Source organism: Gavialis gangeticus, unplaced genomic scaffold (assembly GCF_001723915.1).
Source record: "Gavialis gangeticus isolate Ggan-Ray unplaced genomic scaffold, GavGan_comp1, whole genome shotgun sequence".
Classification (NCBI taxonomy): domain Eukaryota; kingdom Metazoa; phylum Chordata; order Crocodylia; family Gavialidae; genus Gavialis; species Gavialis gangeticus.
This window is the reverse complement of record NW_017729033.1, coordinates 66,919,928-66,935,683: the sequence shown is the minus strand read 5'-3', so window position 1 is coordinate 66,935,683 and position 15,756 is coordinate 66,919,928.

Genomic DNA, 15,756 nt, shown 5'->3' with positions numbered 1-15,756 from the left:
CCCCTTTGTAGGTGGAATCTGGCCCTCGGGCTGTATTTTGCCCACCCTTGACATAGTCAGGTGACAGTGTTTTGAGTGGGAGTACATCCATGATGTCTTCCATTTGCTGTTTTGGTGGAATAAGGAGTTTGTAATGATGAGATTACAATCCAAACACTTACTCAGGAGGAGAATTCCAATTACCTCAGTCCTTCTTTTTGAAGTGTTCCTTTCCATAGCTCAGAGTTTTTGCCTACTTTTTAGCACTGAAATTACCAACAAGAATTCTCTTATATTCTTTGGAAACAGATGACAAGACTTGGTTGAGTTTAGAATAGAATTCTTCTTTTGTTTCATCATCTTTGTCAGGGTGTACATACTGATGACTGCTGCTTGTTATCTGTTGGTCAGCTGAAGACAAAGGGTTATAAGATATTCATTGATGCCAACTGAACATTCCAGAATCTGAGTAACAATCTTGATCCTGAAAAAAACCCAAACACTATGGTTGTGCCTGTCTTTTTGAGCTTTTCCTTCCCTCCAAAAAGGAGTACCTACCACTATACTTTGTGAGCTGCCCTTCTCCTGTACATGTGGTCTCATTAGGTGCAGCAGTGGCTGTATCTAACTGTGCACATTCTCTGGCCCTGACTGACTGCAGTCAGTTATTGCTATGGTTGTCCATCAGGGTGAAGATGTTCCAAGCACCAAACTTTATTACTTAATTTGGACAACAGGTGAAATGAAACAGACCATGTTCAGGGCACATTTTCTAGTCTTCTCCCCATATGGGGTAAACAGGATGGATCCTAAATAGACATGCTCAGTCATGGTTGTAGGTGCTGAATTGCACACCTGTCTTGGTGGAAGTACAAAACTACAATCATAAAATCATTGCCTCCGTGTAGTTCCATGATTAAGGGCTTCTGATAATCCCTAGCCCCTGCCCCTGTTGCCAGTTGTCCATTCCCATAAGATTTGCTATTGAAGAAAGATGCCTGAGCATGTCTCCTTTTAATGTGGAAATCCTGTTATGCATCAATAATCACACAATACTTAATGGAAAGAAACCTTAACACAATGGAAGAAAAACCTGGACATCTGCCTTTACAGACTTTGCGAATAATTCTTTTTGTTCTGATGTTTAGGACTTTTATTTTTATTTTTGGATTGCTATTAGTCTGGAAACATCATTTATTACCTTGATGCCATGGGCAACCCTACCACAAATATAAAACTTCAGACAACATTGCTCTTGAGATTGTTAATAGTGCAAAAACCTCTCCTTCTTTTCAAGGTTGCAATCCTTGGGAGGTGGCTTGTACTAATTCACTGTATTACTTGAGACATTAGCAGGTGGTAGTTGTTTTTTGTCCCCCCCCACCCCTACCTTTTAATCTCCTTTCAAACTAGAGGTTCTGTAGAGGACCTAATAACTAATAAACAATTGAGGGTGGCCTTCCGTACACTTTCAGACAGTAAGGTGCCTAGAACACCTGGGATTCCTTGCTGACTCTCAAAAAAGCAGAGCAAGTCCTTGAAAAGTTCAAGTAATTGACAAAATAATAATAAAAAAAAAAAATCACAAATTAGTATCCAGCTATATGCTTCCCTAGAACCAGGGGTTCCAGGAGGGAGAGGAATTAAAAGACTTTTTTGCACCTAAATTTTTAATTTGACATGCATGAATTGGGGTCGCATCTCTAATCACTCTTTGTTTTCCTCTCCTGTCTCATGGACTCCAAGTTCTCTCCCAATAAAAAGGTGTCCTTAATGAATATTGTTGATAAGCTGTCATAGATTTGCTATATACTTTATACAACATTTTTTTAAAATGTAAGACAATCAGATAACTGTGTTTTATTTAGAATTGCTAAATAAATAATGGTTACCTCTTTGTTTATAGTGCCAAAGTATGGTCCTACTCTTCACTAAATTTACATTTTTTTACTGTTACGTGGTACGTGAATGTTGCCATTTATCTCTTTTGGAAAGTGTCCCTTTTAACCTCCAGGGTACATGAAAATAATCTATCCTGTGCCATTCCTTCTGGTAATGAATATGAGGAAAAACTCTACACATACCTTCTTGCTTTCCCTCTTGTGTACTGTAAGATGTCTCTGGCCCAAAGAACAACAGGACAACCCCTTTTATTGGGCTGAACTGAATGCTCTTTAAGCATAACAGCAAGGGCCAAAGGGACAACAAGAGGCAAAAACAAGATTGAATAGCCCCACCTCCTGACAGAAATGTGCTTATATGTGTACATATACATGCATAGATGCACATTGCATATGCGCGCGCGCACGCACATTCATAAAGTACATAACACCTCCCCCTTTTTTTGCTCCATCCCTGCCCCTAGTCATTCTTGGGCTTGTCCATGCTTTAGCCTAGGAATAGTTGGTGGTGTTTTGTTACAAAGCTTTCCTCAACCCTAGACTTGTTTCACAGATGGCAACCCATGAACCATATAAATTATATGCCACTAGTGTACACATTCAAAATGCGAATGAAGAGCCCTGCACATACAGACCTGAACCTGCCTAGTGCTGAGCCCCTTCTCCATGTTACTGAGAACTCTCAGATCAGTGGAAGTTTTGAGCTTAATCCTGAAGGACTCATATTAGGCTCTTATTTCAGCCTTTAAAAAAAATGACAGTAATTATCATCAGTTCCATTGGAAAGGCATTCCCTGAAATAAAAGCATGAGTTAATGGTATCTTGCTTTCTTAGACAATGGTCTGTGAACACATAATTGAACAGTAATTTAACAACAGTCTTGATTTATGACAAGTAAACTCAAGGACATATAATCAAGTCCCAACCTCTGCCTAGTTAATGGGTTAGGGAAAAAAGTAACTTGTAACTTAATAAAAAGGGAGACACATAATGCTCTCGGAGTACGATTATTGTATTGATCTTGGTCCCAAAACATTCCATCAATCAGGCAAAGCTATCTTCAGTTCTTCTTGCCCCCCACTTCCATTTCTCTTTATTTCTCTGTTTTTAACTCCTAGTCAGGGAACCACATTTCCAGAAGCGCACATTTCCCACCTTGATTTCTGTAGTATCTTGGCCTTTTTATTCCATGCCTTCTCATCAGCTCTGTCTTCTTTGATCCATGCATAACACAGATCATAAAATGATCTTTCTTGCCCATTACCCTTATCAGATTACCATGATATCCTCAGGATGGTGTCCCATTAGGGTTCTCTATTTTCCATTATAGTGAGTTCAGTTCTGGAGTGGTCTCTTAAGGCTGTTATATATTTGTTTGTTTGTTTGTTTTCTTGTTGTCTTCTGGCTGCCAAAAGAAAATAATTGTTGCTGATTTCTTAATAAACCTGTTGTAAATATTTACTGTTTAAATGTTTTGTGTTTATGGTGTATTTAATAGTTATTACCTCTTCTAAAGGAACATCAGAGCAGAAATTGCACATTCTCTGGTGACACTAAATTCATTCATGTCTTAAATGAGTAATAAAGTTAATTAAGTAAATGGGAGTGTGGGTCAAGGCCTGGGGGTATTAATATTAATACAAGAGTGGGAACATTATTACAGAATTGTACATTATATTGCTTGGCCACAGAAGGATAATGTAGACATTATATGTTGGAAGAAATAGCTGAGATGTCTTATTGATTATCCCATTTGGAGGAATATTTTCAAAGGCACAAGACCAGCTCGACACTCAAAGGGAATTGTCTTTTTGCCTTTGAAAATCTATACCTCTAAACTCATTTCATTTTTAAACAATATAGTTGCTGAGAACAAACTTCATGTTGACAACTTCTAATTAGGTTAGTAAGGTATCTCATATTTTGGTGGTCTAGATCCATGACACGTTATACAGCTGTGCCTGAGGGAAGGTTATCATCAGCAGAGTCTGCTTGGAGGGAGGTGTGGTGATGAAAAGTGCCTACCATTTTCTGTTACTGAAAGAGAAGTGAAGAGGAGTCCAGAAGCTATAAACTGAAGCTGAGATGCTTTCTCTTTGCAGAATCCCCAGGGAGGCTGAAAAATCTTCACCACAAATACAGCAAGGGTGAATCTTGAGCAGCAGTTGTATATACTTTTGTTACTGTAGGTGTATACAAATTTGATGCAACAAACAGTGCATAGAGACCAATTAGTGGGAAAAGTTAATAATAATAATCCAAGAAAGACTAAATTTAATCTTATGTAAAATGGAGCCAAATTAAGGTTGTTATTAATGGAGCAGAATCTTGCTAGGAAATTCAGCCCATGCATTTGTTTCACTCTGGATGGGCTCAGAAATCAGTATTCTGAAAAGCTAAGGAAAAATGTCATACTCCTTCTAGCAGTACCAGGCCCCAGAGACATCTGTGATGCTCCTAGGTGGCTATGTAGTCCCTGTCTGACTCTGGCTCCTTTTGAGTACCTGGAGCTCTCACACAGCAGCCGCCGCTATCCCTAACCCCCTGCCACTGCTAATCTGTGTGAGCCCCCCCAGCCTGCTCCTCATTTGGCCACCACCCCTCCCGCTCTCCCCCCCCACCAGACGTGTACCCAGGAGTACATTCCTCAAAAAGTTGAAAACCCCTGGGCTACTGGGTTCCTCCCGGACCCAGCTGACCCGAAGTCCTGTTCTTCAAGTGTTTAGTGGGGCCCCTGTTTGAAGCCACCAGTGCCTCTGGGCACCAGTCACCTTAAGGGCTATTCATGGTCTCCTTCCACCCCTACAGATATGCCCATGCCTCACAGATGTTTTTCAGACATCCTGGACTTTCCTGTTGCGGCCTTTACCCTCTCAGCTTTAGCCCACTGTTACTTTGGCCACTGGTCATTAGCCATGGCCCACTTGTTCCACCCTGGCTTTCTCACCCTCACCTCTCCTTATGTCAGTGTTGGGCCCCTGCCCCTCATGGTCCCTGGGCCCCTGGCCTTTTTCTTAGACTTTCTGGGGCTCTGGGCCCCCTGGAGTCCCAGACCCAGGCAAGGTGCACTTTTCCTCTCAGCCCTCGAGTCCCTGACTTGGGCAAGGCTACTCCTGTACCACTCAGCCCTCTGTGTCCCTGATCCAGGCCAGGCTGTTCTGGTGCTGCTCAGCTTCCTTTTGGCCCCTGACCTCTATTCGGATCTATGGGAGGTGACTTTCAGGCCCCCTTTAGCTACAACCTGGTCCTCTGGTTTCAACTTTTAATGCAACACAAATAACAAGTGACTGCTTACAATAAAAATATTCCCAAACTCTGGGTTTATGCCTTCCTGCAAGCCCTGCCTCCCTTTGTGATCTCACCTCCCAGCTCTCATGGGCAACTAGGGTGCTTGCCAGGCTGCCTTCCATAGCCCTTTTCCCCCAGAGATCTGCTTCTCTTAGCATCCAGGGCCAGACTTCCCTACTTGCTTCTAGTTCTGGGTTTATGTGCCCTGGAGCACTGCCCCTTCCAATCAGATGACTAATTAAGCATAAGGCTTTCCCCTTGGATTTAACATTCAATTTGCCCCTCCCTGTTGCAGCTCCATCCAGCTGCTTGTAGCTTCTAGCCTCAGGCTGCCTAGAGTCTGCCCCCCACTGCCAGCTTATTGTGGTGCAGCTAGCTACCTCCTGCTCAGCTGCCTGCTGTAAATTTTTCCTTAAAATAACACTAGAATCCAGCTCCCTGTTACACTGCTCCTAAACACATTGCCAGTTTGGCCACTGAAGCCATAATCTAAGTGCTTCAGCATATACTCTCCACCCTGGTTCTACATTAGAGAGAAAATACTTTACAGTGCTCTGAGCCAATTAAAAATGCAATGGGAAAAAATGAACATTGTAGAATGTTGTTATTCACAATGGACACATACTGTGAAACACAACTGCAGTGATGCAGTCAACCATACCAAATGTTATGAATGCAGGTTCTGCAGAAAGCAAAATTTTTCTAATAAGATTTTTCTGTTTAGCTTATAAAATTAACTGATGGCCTGGTAATGTGCATGGGTTATTTAGTGTCCTAAGTGTAGGTCTGTCTTCACTAACCATAATTTCAATACTTACTAGGCCTGTGTGAAGTGGCTAGTATTCGCTTCAGCTTCAGATTTGGCTGATTCGGGGGACAGTGATTTGATTTGGTGATTCAAATCACTGTCCCAAATCGATTCAGAGTAATCTGATTTGGAGATTTGGCTGCTGCCAAAACTCTGAATTGGTCAAGCCCCATCCCCAACCCGCTTTCCCAGTGCCATCAATATCTGCCCTGCCCAGCCCCAGCCTCCTGGCTTTTTAAAAAAATCAAAAAGCCCCTACTCACTGGCTGCTTCCAGGCAGGGGGGCAATCTCTGCTGCCCCACACTGCATGGGGGAGCTCTACCAAGAAGCCCCAGAAGCCCCAACACCTGCTGCAGCAGCTGGTGATTATAGGGCTTTTTTTTAAAAAAAAAGAACTGGGAGCTGGGGCTGGGCAGTGCAGCCATGGGAGAGTAGGGCTGGGAGAGTGGGCAAGGAATGGGGGCTTGTGGCAGCACCCCCACATGCAGTGAGGGGCTGTGGGGAGCAGTGGGGATCACTCCCTCATCTGGCAGCAGCCGGTGAGTGAGGGCTTTTTTTTTTTTAAAGAACTGGGAGCTGGCACCAGGCTGGGCAGCCATGGGGGTAGAGGCTGGGAGAGTGGGTGGGGGTCAGGGGGTGCTCAGGGAGGCTGGGGGAGCAGTCAGAGAATGGGGCCCAGTGGGGTTCCTTCTGTGGCCCCCTCTCCCCTCCTCCAGCCCCTGCTCCCCTGTCCCCTACTTACCAGCACAGGGTCTGAGTCCAGCTCCCTGTGGCAGCGAGTAGGGACTGTCCAAATCTCCGAAGCTCTCTGAATCTTTTCCAAATTGATTCAGAGAGCTTTGAATTAATTTGGACCTTTTTATTGGTCTTATGATTCAATTTGAATTTGGAGATTCAGCCACCAAATAGGGCCGAATCTAATCTGGATCGAATCAGCACCCGAAGCTTCACATAGCCCTACCAAGCAGTAGCGAGGGAGTCAGTTGATTTCATGGCTCTTTATAATCTACCTAAATAGTGTTAATCTCTCTTCACTCCAGGGTTAATGACCCTCTCTCCTTTTTTGGTCTTGATGTTCCATTTTACAAACTATACTTTCTTCTGAAATTTTGCAGTTTGTTAGCCATTCATGGTAATGTCTCTCTCCTATGTCACAGCCCTGCAGACCATTTTTAACTTTAGCTAAAAACCTTAACTCAGGTGTTGTAATATTAACTCAGGTGTAGAAATGTCTAACAGCAGAGTATTGCAGGCACTGTCATGACACTCAAGAAGCCTAAATTTTGTTTTATGAATCTGAATAAGAGATGTACATTTAACTCCAATGATTACAGGACTAATGAAACACTAGCTTTTGAATATTTTTGCTTAGTTTGTTTTGTTTTATAAATTTAATATATAATTTATCGAATTACTGCACTTTCAATAAATTTATATATTTTTTCTTTGATCTTTAACTGAATAACATAGTAATAGACCCCTGCCAGATTAGTAAAACTTCTGGTTTCTATTTAACTGAAGAAAAAAAAGTGTTGTTACACATGATGCCACACACACACACACACACACACACACACACACTTTAGTTAGTCTATAAGGTACAAATCTACCCTGTCTTCTATATGTAATGGTGTGCCAAACCATCTGCACCTTACTTTTCAAAATCCATGATGCACCCATGTCTGCAATTCAGTTCTATCCTAGTTAATAATAAAAATTTCCTTCCTTCCTAAGCATGTATCTTGGTGTAGCTTTTTTGCTCACCTAGAGAAAATAAGGTCACATTAGGCAGGCTGGTGAAATTGTGACATCATGAGGTGCTTCTTATGATTCTCCGTTACATATTGTAGTAAGCTGGCAAGCTGTCCCACTTCTACCTGGTTATAATGAAAGCCTAACTAGCCCACATGTGAAAACATAGGCACGGCAGGGTGGCAGTTGCCTGGAAAACATGAAAATACAGGGAGGGAGGGTTCTTACATGCTCATTCAAAGGAGCAAGAGCAAGTTAACACAGTCCTAATCAAGGACACAAATACACTTCTTGCTAGAGGGGTTGCCACAGCAAAAATTTGTTGATATTGTTCTTGATCTGAACATTCAAATTGTCTTTTACCAGCTGTATGGATCAAGTTAGAAACTGGAGTCACTTCCTAAAGTTCATGTTCAATGGTTAGTCCCCATTAAGCAAAAGTCCTTGTAATGTCAGTGAAAACTTTGCTTGAGTTGAGACTAAGTAAAATCCAGTATTGTCAGCCCCACTGTGCCAAAAATTGTGAGACGAATTCTTAAAAACCAAGAAATTGGCACATAAATCATGAGATGCTATTTTTGAGGCATGTATGTGCGTGTGTGGGGGGGGTATTTGTGAAGGTGTTGGCGGCCGTGGGTGTGTGTGTGGGGTTTGAAGCCTGAGGAGGGAGGGTCCCCACACACCCTGACAGGATGCCAGGTACTATGGGTCAGGAGTGAGAAGCACCAGCAAGGATGGGTGGGCTGTGGCTTGGGTGTGAAGAGCATACAGCACACAGTAGAAGTGTGTGAAGCTTTGGTCACCGATGTGATTCGGAGAAGATTCAGCCCAATTTGGAGTCTGAATCACTGAATCCAAATCAAATCAGGAGAAGAAAACCCCTCTGAATTGATTTGGAACATCATAGTTGTCCATCTTTCCCTGAGTCCTCTTCTAATCACAGTACTCTGGGGGAGGGATGTAGAAACAGCATATAAGCCCCTGCTCACAGCCTTTCTGTGCCTTGAGTGAGCTGCTTCTGCCTGAGCAACTACATCTGAAAGGTACTGCACTGGCTTGGCTTCCTACCTAGTCAGTCTCCTGCTATTTTCTGTTCTTGGAAAGGAGTGGATACAGCTTACTAACTAGAATTCCTCTACTTATCTCTATCCAATCCATTTCTTTTAACTTATACTTCCCCCAAAAACCTATTATTTTTTCTTTTTTTGTTCCCCTCTTAAAAGAAAGCCGTGTTTCCCCTGGCAGTGTGATCCATCACTGTGCAGGAAAACACACACACGCCCGCGCGCACGCGCACACACACACACGCACACACACAGAGAGAGAGAGAGAGAGAGAACGCGAAGAGATATTATATAGTTACACACACATATGGTACACAATACAGAAGAAGAAGTCAGACACAGTCATACATCAGAGAAGAGGAAGAAGAGAAACACATTTTTCCAGCACAGGAAAAATTAATATGAAATGTGCTGGAAAGGCAGGTGCCAGGTCTTCTGGCAGGGGGGGAGAGGGGCTGGGGTGTGGGGTAGAGGAGAGCTAGAGCTACAAGCCCCCCCCCCCAAACATAGCTGCATCCTCTTTCCTGGCAGCCATGAGTCTTCCGCTGCTGGTGGGAGCAAGGAAATGGGAGCAGTATCTGTCATTGCACCTGCACCAGCTTCTCTAACACCACCAGAAATAGCCACCAGCAGCAGAATGCTGCTCCAATTTCATCTTCCAGTGTATGCCTCCCAGTGCCAGAGGTGGAGCTAGATCTGGAACCAGGGGACCTAAGCACCCTAGCTAAAGAAATTCTGGGGACTGAGGGGGAATCTGACTTTGTGCTCCACACCTCTCAAAGTTCCCTTAGAGCCAGGTCTCCTTCTCTGGAAGTCACCTCAGAGGAGGTTGTGGGGGCAGGTGGCTCAGCTTTCCCTGTTTTTGTGCCTGAGCCTACTGAGGAGGGGGATAAGGCAGGATCTCCACCCTCAATCCAGAAGCAGTGGGGGGCAGGGGGGAGTGTAGTGTGGGATCATTTTGAGGTGGGAGATGATCCCAGTATGCTATCTGCAAGCACTGCTGAAACACTTCACCAGCACGGTGTTGCTGCTGCATCTCAGGAGGCAGCACCCCCTTGCCCTTGCTCTTCCTCAGCGTGGCACCAGTGGGAGAATGTCCAAAGGGGAGCCTCCCTGTCACTCCAAAGCCCTCAACCCCACAAAGCAGAGGCAGGCCACCCTGGAGCAGTGGAGGAAAACTGCAAACAAAGTGGGGCATGTTCTGAAGGTGAGCTAGGGCACCCAGAACACTGGGGAGATGCTTACTTTGGATGGCCATCCCTTCTCCTTTGTTGAGTGTCCAGGGTTCAGGCAGCTCATGGCACTCGTGGCCCCATCCTACCAAGTGCCCGCATGAACCACTTTTAGCAGGATGGTGGTACCCTCCTTGTATGAGACATGCAGGGAGTTCTTGAGGGAGGAGCTGCACAAGGCAGGGCTTCAGGTAGCCTTGCACTTTACCTTGGACATCTGGAGCATGCAGTGTGGAAATCACACCTGCCTCACAGGGCACTGGTGCAATTAGTCAGGCTGTTGGTGGGCTCTCCTTCAAGCCAAGGTGATGGATGAGTCCCACACAACAGGGGAGATCATGGTGGCTATGAACCACACTTCCCTGTGCCAACCCTCCCAGCACCAGCACCAGCCAGTCTCCTCCATGCCAGCTGCTGCCAAGTTGGCCAAGGACATGGCTTCCATGTTGGGGTCCAGACATACCAGACCCCAGCCTTGGGCAGGTAGGACCAAGGCTTCGGTGGCTACCTATCTCACCGAGGACATGGAGGCACTGGACTATGACCCCTTGGCCTATTAAGTAACCCACAGCTAGATGTGGCAGGATCTGGCCACGGTTCCCTTGGAACACCTGTCCTGCCCACCAACTAGTGTTCCAAGTGACAGGGTGTTCAGCATTGTTGGGGACATTGTGACACCCCAACACGCCTCCTTGGTTCCTGGTTTGATGAAACAGCTGGTGTTCTTGAAGGTGAACCTGCCGTTGCTGGGGTTCCCCTAGCTCCACCTGCAGACAGAGTGAGTGGCACCCTCCTCACTCCATCTGCACCTATTTCCTTTTTTTTTTAACCATTTCATGCTCTGCTCTCAGAGCTGGAGGCAGCACTCAGTGCATCACCAGCCAGTAGGGGAAGAATATGTCCCTGCTGAGCACCCATGCCAGGATGAACTTGGAGGTATGAGCTGGGGCTATGGGGAAGGAGGAGGCCCCAGGTCCTGGGCATGACCTCTAAAACTGTACTGTATGAACCCTCCCAGGGTTGGGAGGCCTGGTGGGACACAGTTGGGATCTCCCTGGTGAAAGCCGGGTAGGAGGTGCCATAACCTCCAGCCACCACATGCACGCAGTCCTGGCTGGGGAAAGCCCAGACCCATCACATCTTTGACAGGCCTGAAGCTTTCTGGTTGCAGTGGAGTTGTAAAGGTCCAGGTGAGCTCAGCTAAGCTGCCTGGGATGCCATATGCAAGGCATGGACTTTTGTATTTAAAACCCTTATTCAGGCTGAGGAAGCATCTAGTTAGTTTGTGTGTGCTCTTCCTGGATAGAAGGAATAGTAAAGAAGCCAGAGGCTGACATGAAATGCAGACAAAAAAGTCAGTCAGTGAAAATGGAAATGGAGGCATTGCGGGGGTGAGAGAAACAGGCTGGGGTGGGGGCCGGGGGGGAAGAGAGATGTCCTTAGACCAACACGGCTACAACCTACACCCTTTAACACACACAAATTACATGAGTTTTGCTTTTAGCAGTTTGAGGTGCAGTTTCACAGAAACCCCTGCACCACTCTGCCTGAAACCTGGTAAGCCTCCCTCATGCCCGCATGAGGGGCGATGTATGTGGTAGGACATGGTGGCCTTTTAATGCTCCACGCTCAGAGCTGGAGGTGGCAGTTCAGTTTCTCACCAGCCGGCAGGGGAAGAACATCTCCCTGCTGAGCTCCCATGCCAGGAAGAACTTGTAGGTATAAGGGCTGGGGCTATATGGGGAGGAGGAGGCCTCACATCATCCTGGGCATGACCTAAAACTGCACCCTGCCATGGTGGAACTACTGGTCGTGCAGCAGCCCTAGGAAATGCTAGAATCACACAAACCTCCCTGGTGAAAGGCAGGTAGGAGCAGGAGGCACCATAACCTCCAGCCACCGCACAGTCCTGGCTGGGGAAGCCCAGACCTGCAAGATCTTTGAGAGGCCTGAGGCTTACTGATTGCAGTGGAGTTGTGAGGGTGAGAACAGGGGCTACCATCCCTTCAGTTTTCTTCCTGCTGCACCTTAACACATGCATAGTCACACAGGTCATGAGTTTTGCTTGTCAGCAGCCTAAAGTGCAGTTTACCAATACCCCCCCATACCTATCTCCTTGAAAGCTAGCAGGGAGGGGCTGGGAACTCATTTTGGCTGGAGGAGGCACTTTGCCTAGAGCGGCTGAGTTACCCAGTGCTGTGAGGGGCTGGGAACTCAGCCAGGTTGGAGAAGACACTTCCCCCAGCTTGGCTCAGTTCCCCAGCTCTGGGTTCCAGGCAGCAGGAGCAGTGACCTGTGATCTGGCAGGCAGATCAGGGCCTGTCCGCACCCCTGGGAGAGCTGTGAGGGCTCTCCTGGACTCCTCCCAGGAGTGTGGGCCCCTGATCTGTCTGCTGGATCACAGGATGCTGTTCCTGCTCCCCAGCTCCTACTTGCCATCAGCCTGAGGTGTAGTTTCCTAGAAACTCCCGTACCAATATCCTTGAAACTTGGCATGCTTCAAGCCCTGAGAATAGGCTACCATCCCTGCAAGTTTCATTGGAATCAGTCAAGAAATGACAAAGTTATAGGCTGTTTTGTTCTTCCCCATTATAGCCTATGGACAGAACCTCAAAACAATGTCAAAACACCGAAACCATTTTGACGAAATGGAATGGAACAGTGATTCTGAAATGAAACAAAACTTGAAATGAAACACTGTTCTGTAGAAATGGAAGTCGAAGCAGAATGCTGCTGTTTCGCACAGCCCTACCTAGCATGTCTGCAGTTTTCTCCCTGCTGTGCCTTAACACACACACACGTGACATGAGTTTTACTTGTCAGCAGCAGGCCTCATGCTCTCAGAAGGATCTACTATCCCTGCAATTTTTATCCAAATCAGCCAAAAAATGACAAAGTTATAGGTATTTTAGTGATTCCCCATTATAGTCTATGGGTGAATCACCGAATCTCTCCAAATCAGCACCAAATCTTCCGAAGCTGATTCAGACGAATAGATTCAGGACAGTGATCTGGATCTCTAAATCAAATCACTGTCCTTTGAATTGGCCAAACCCAAATCCAAATCGAATAGTTCCCTATTTTCACAGGCCTAACAAACAGAGACACTGACAGATACACAGACAGTACTCAGTTGTAAGTGGAGGGAAAGGGGTGGGAGGGAGATTGAGGCCCCCGCAGTGAAGGAGGGAGTGGAGTAGAGGTGGGGTGAATGGGGCCCCAGAGATGGGGTGGGTCTTCCAGAGGTGCAGGGGAAGGGTTCAGCTCCTCACAGCAGTGCACACCCCAGGGGGAGGCATGGGAACATGTGTCCCCCGTGAGCCAGAGGTGGGCTACCTACTGCAGGCTTGGGGCTCTGTGCCCTGCTGCCTTTGCCCCAGGAGCTCAGTTGTGTGACCCCAGCTTGCCTTCAGCTGGTGGGCGGGCAGGGGACATGCCATGCAGCTAATGTGCCCTGTGTCCCCTGCCCGCCAGGTGGGCAGTAATGGGATTAAGCAGCTGATCTCCTGGAGCAAGGCAGCAGGGTGCAGTACCCCAGCCCATAGCAGGCAGTCCACCTCTGCCCCGCAGGGGACACATGCCCCCATGTTTCCCCTAGGGGTGTGTACTGCTGTGGGGAGCCACGATCCCCACCCCTCACCTCTGGACAATGTGCTCTGGCCCCAGGGCCCCATTCACCCCAGCCTCTGCTCCTGCACCACTCTCCCTCACTGGGGGGGCCTTTATCTCCTCCCCATCCCTTCCCTCTCCCCTGGCCCTTTCCCTCCATTTACCAGCTAAGAAAAATCCAGAGATCTGAGGGTTGGATCACGAGATCACGGGTCAGAGTTATTTTGACTTTGAAATCCTGTGTCTCACAATGGTTTCATGAGAGTTGGCATTAATGAAAATCTTGGGGTCAGCTTCTGCTACCCTTACTCATGAAGCTAGCATGTTGATTTTAGTGGAGTTTAATCAGGAATAAAGTAAAGCCTACAAGTAGGGTGGTATGAGAATCTATCACTTGGGATAGGAACAGATACTGCATTTGTCCCTGTACAAGTTGTGCCTGTCTTTGTCCTGGAACAGAAATATCTCAGGATTGGGGTGTCTGCACTTTATCCTTCTAATCAGGGTTCAGTGAGTGGCTGAATGCACTGCCACTTTTCTGCCATTGATTCAATGATGCAATCCCAGGACAACCATTCAGACGTACTGTGTGATGTCCTAGGACAAACTGTTAGCACTTCTTATATACCATGAATCTTTTTAGGATACCTCAGGACATAGACACAGGCATCTGAACCAACTACACTTTGTCCTGCAATAAAATGGTTTATCTTGGGACAAATACAATGACTGTTTGTAGTATAGAAAAAAATATGACCCCACCAAGCCCATATAGGCACAATATTAATGCTCATAGAAGAATCTGAAAAATTGGTATGGATGGCTTATATTTAATCTTAGAGTTCATAAAATCATGAATATTTTTTCTGCTTTTGCTTACCTTCAAATTTCCCTCCCATACCCCCAACACATTCTAACCCCCTACCATTTTCTTTGAAAGCATCAATAGAGCCCTCTATGAAGGGAATGATTAAAGAAAATTTCCCGCAACCACTGCTTTCATTATACAGGTTTATCTGGCTCCTAAAAGGTGTAATTTTTATACCAAACACAGTGATTTAGTATTGTGTGGGTGGGATGGAGAGTAATATTTGGAACAGATAAACAAAGAACACTTTAGTTCATTTCATGAGACCCCCAGTAGTAAAGATGCTTATGAAATGGAATAGAACATTTTTTCTTGAAGCCAGAGATCAGACTCCTGCTGGGCCACTGTGGTTGAATTGACTAAAAGGCTTATCATTCTTCTCAAATTAAAGAAAAATAAAATTACCTTTAAATATAAAGGCCTAAGATGAGTGAAGTTAGTAAGGTAGCTGTTTCCAAATCAGGCTGTGAGTATCTGCTATTTTTGTATATCTTGTCTGATAAATTTTAAAGGCTCTGTGTGTGTGAGATAGTTAAAAAATTCAATGCAGAACATTTTCACTCCCTTTGTTTGCTAGGTGTTTGCTAGGAAATGTCAGGAATAATGGCGATTTTATTTTTATCTGTTCCCCCCCCCCCCTTGAAAATGCTATACCACAAACATATCATAAAGTATAACAGGTTAATAACAGAACAATATACCTTAGGTCACAGAAGTGTGAACGCAGCAATTTCTTAATCTGTGTCACTTCTCAGGTTGATTTTTAAAACTATTAAAACTTAGCTAACATATTGAAAATTGCATTGCAATTTATACTATAGGAACATAATTGAATACATTAAATTAACAGGGGGTTGAGTTCATGTTTATAATTGCCTGGGAAATACTTGCTTCATATCCTAAAATGAGTCTTTGGAAAGCCCCACCTGGGAATAAAAAGTCAGGTTAGCAGCTCTTTTAAATGTTTATGGTGAACTAGTTTTAAGAATTAGGGCTTGCTGTATAATGATTCCTGCAAGACATAGCTATTATGCATTAAACTACTATTATGCTACACAAACATTTTTCTGACTTTTTGATGTAGACAACTTTCCCCGGCATAATAGCTGAACTTGTTCATCTGCTAACAGTGGTTTATTTAAAAGGATTATGACCAATTATATTTCTAATGTAATCTCTTCATATTGATTTTAATATTTTGAGAGAGGCAAGCCCATACTACTTCTAAGCAGGCCTCATTGTATGAAATACTC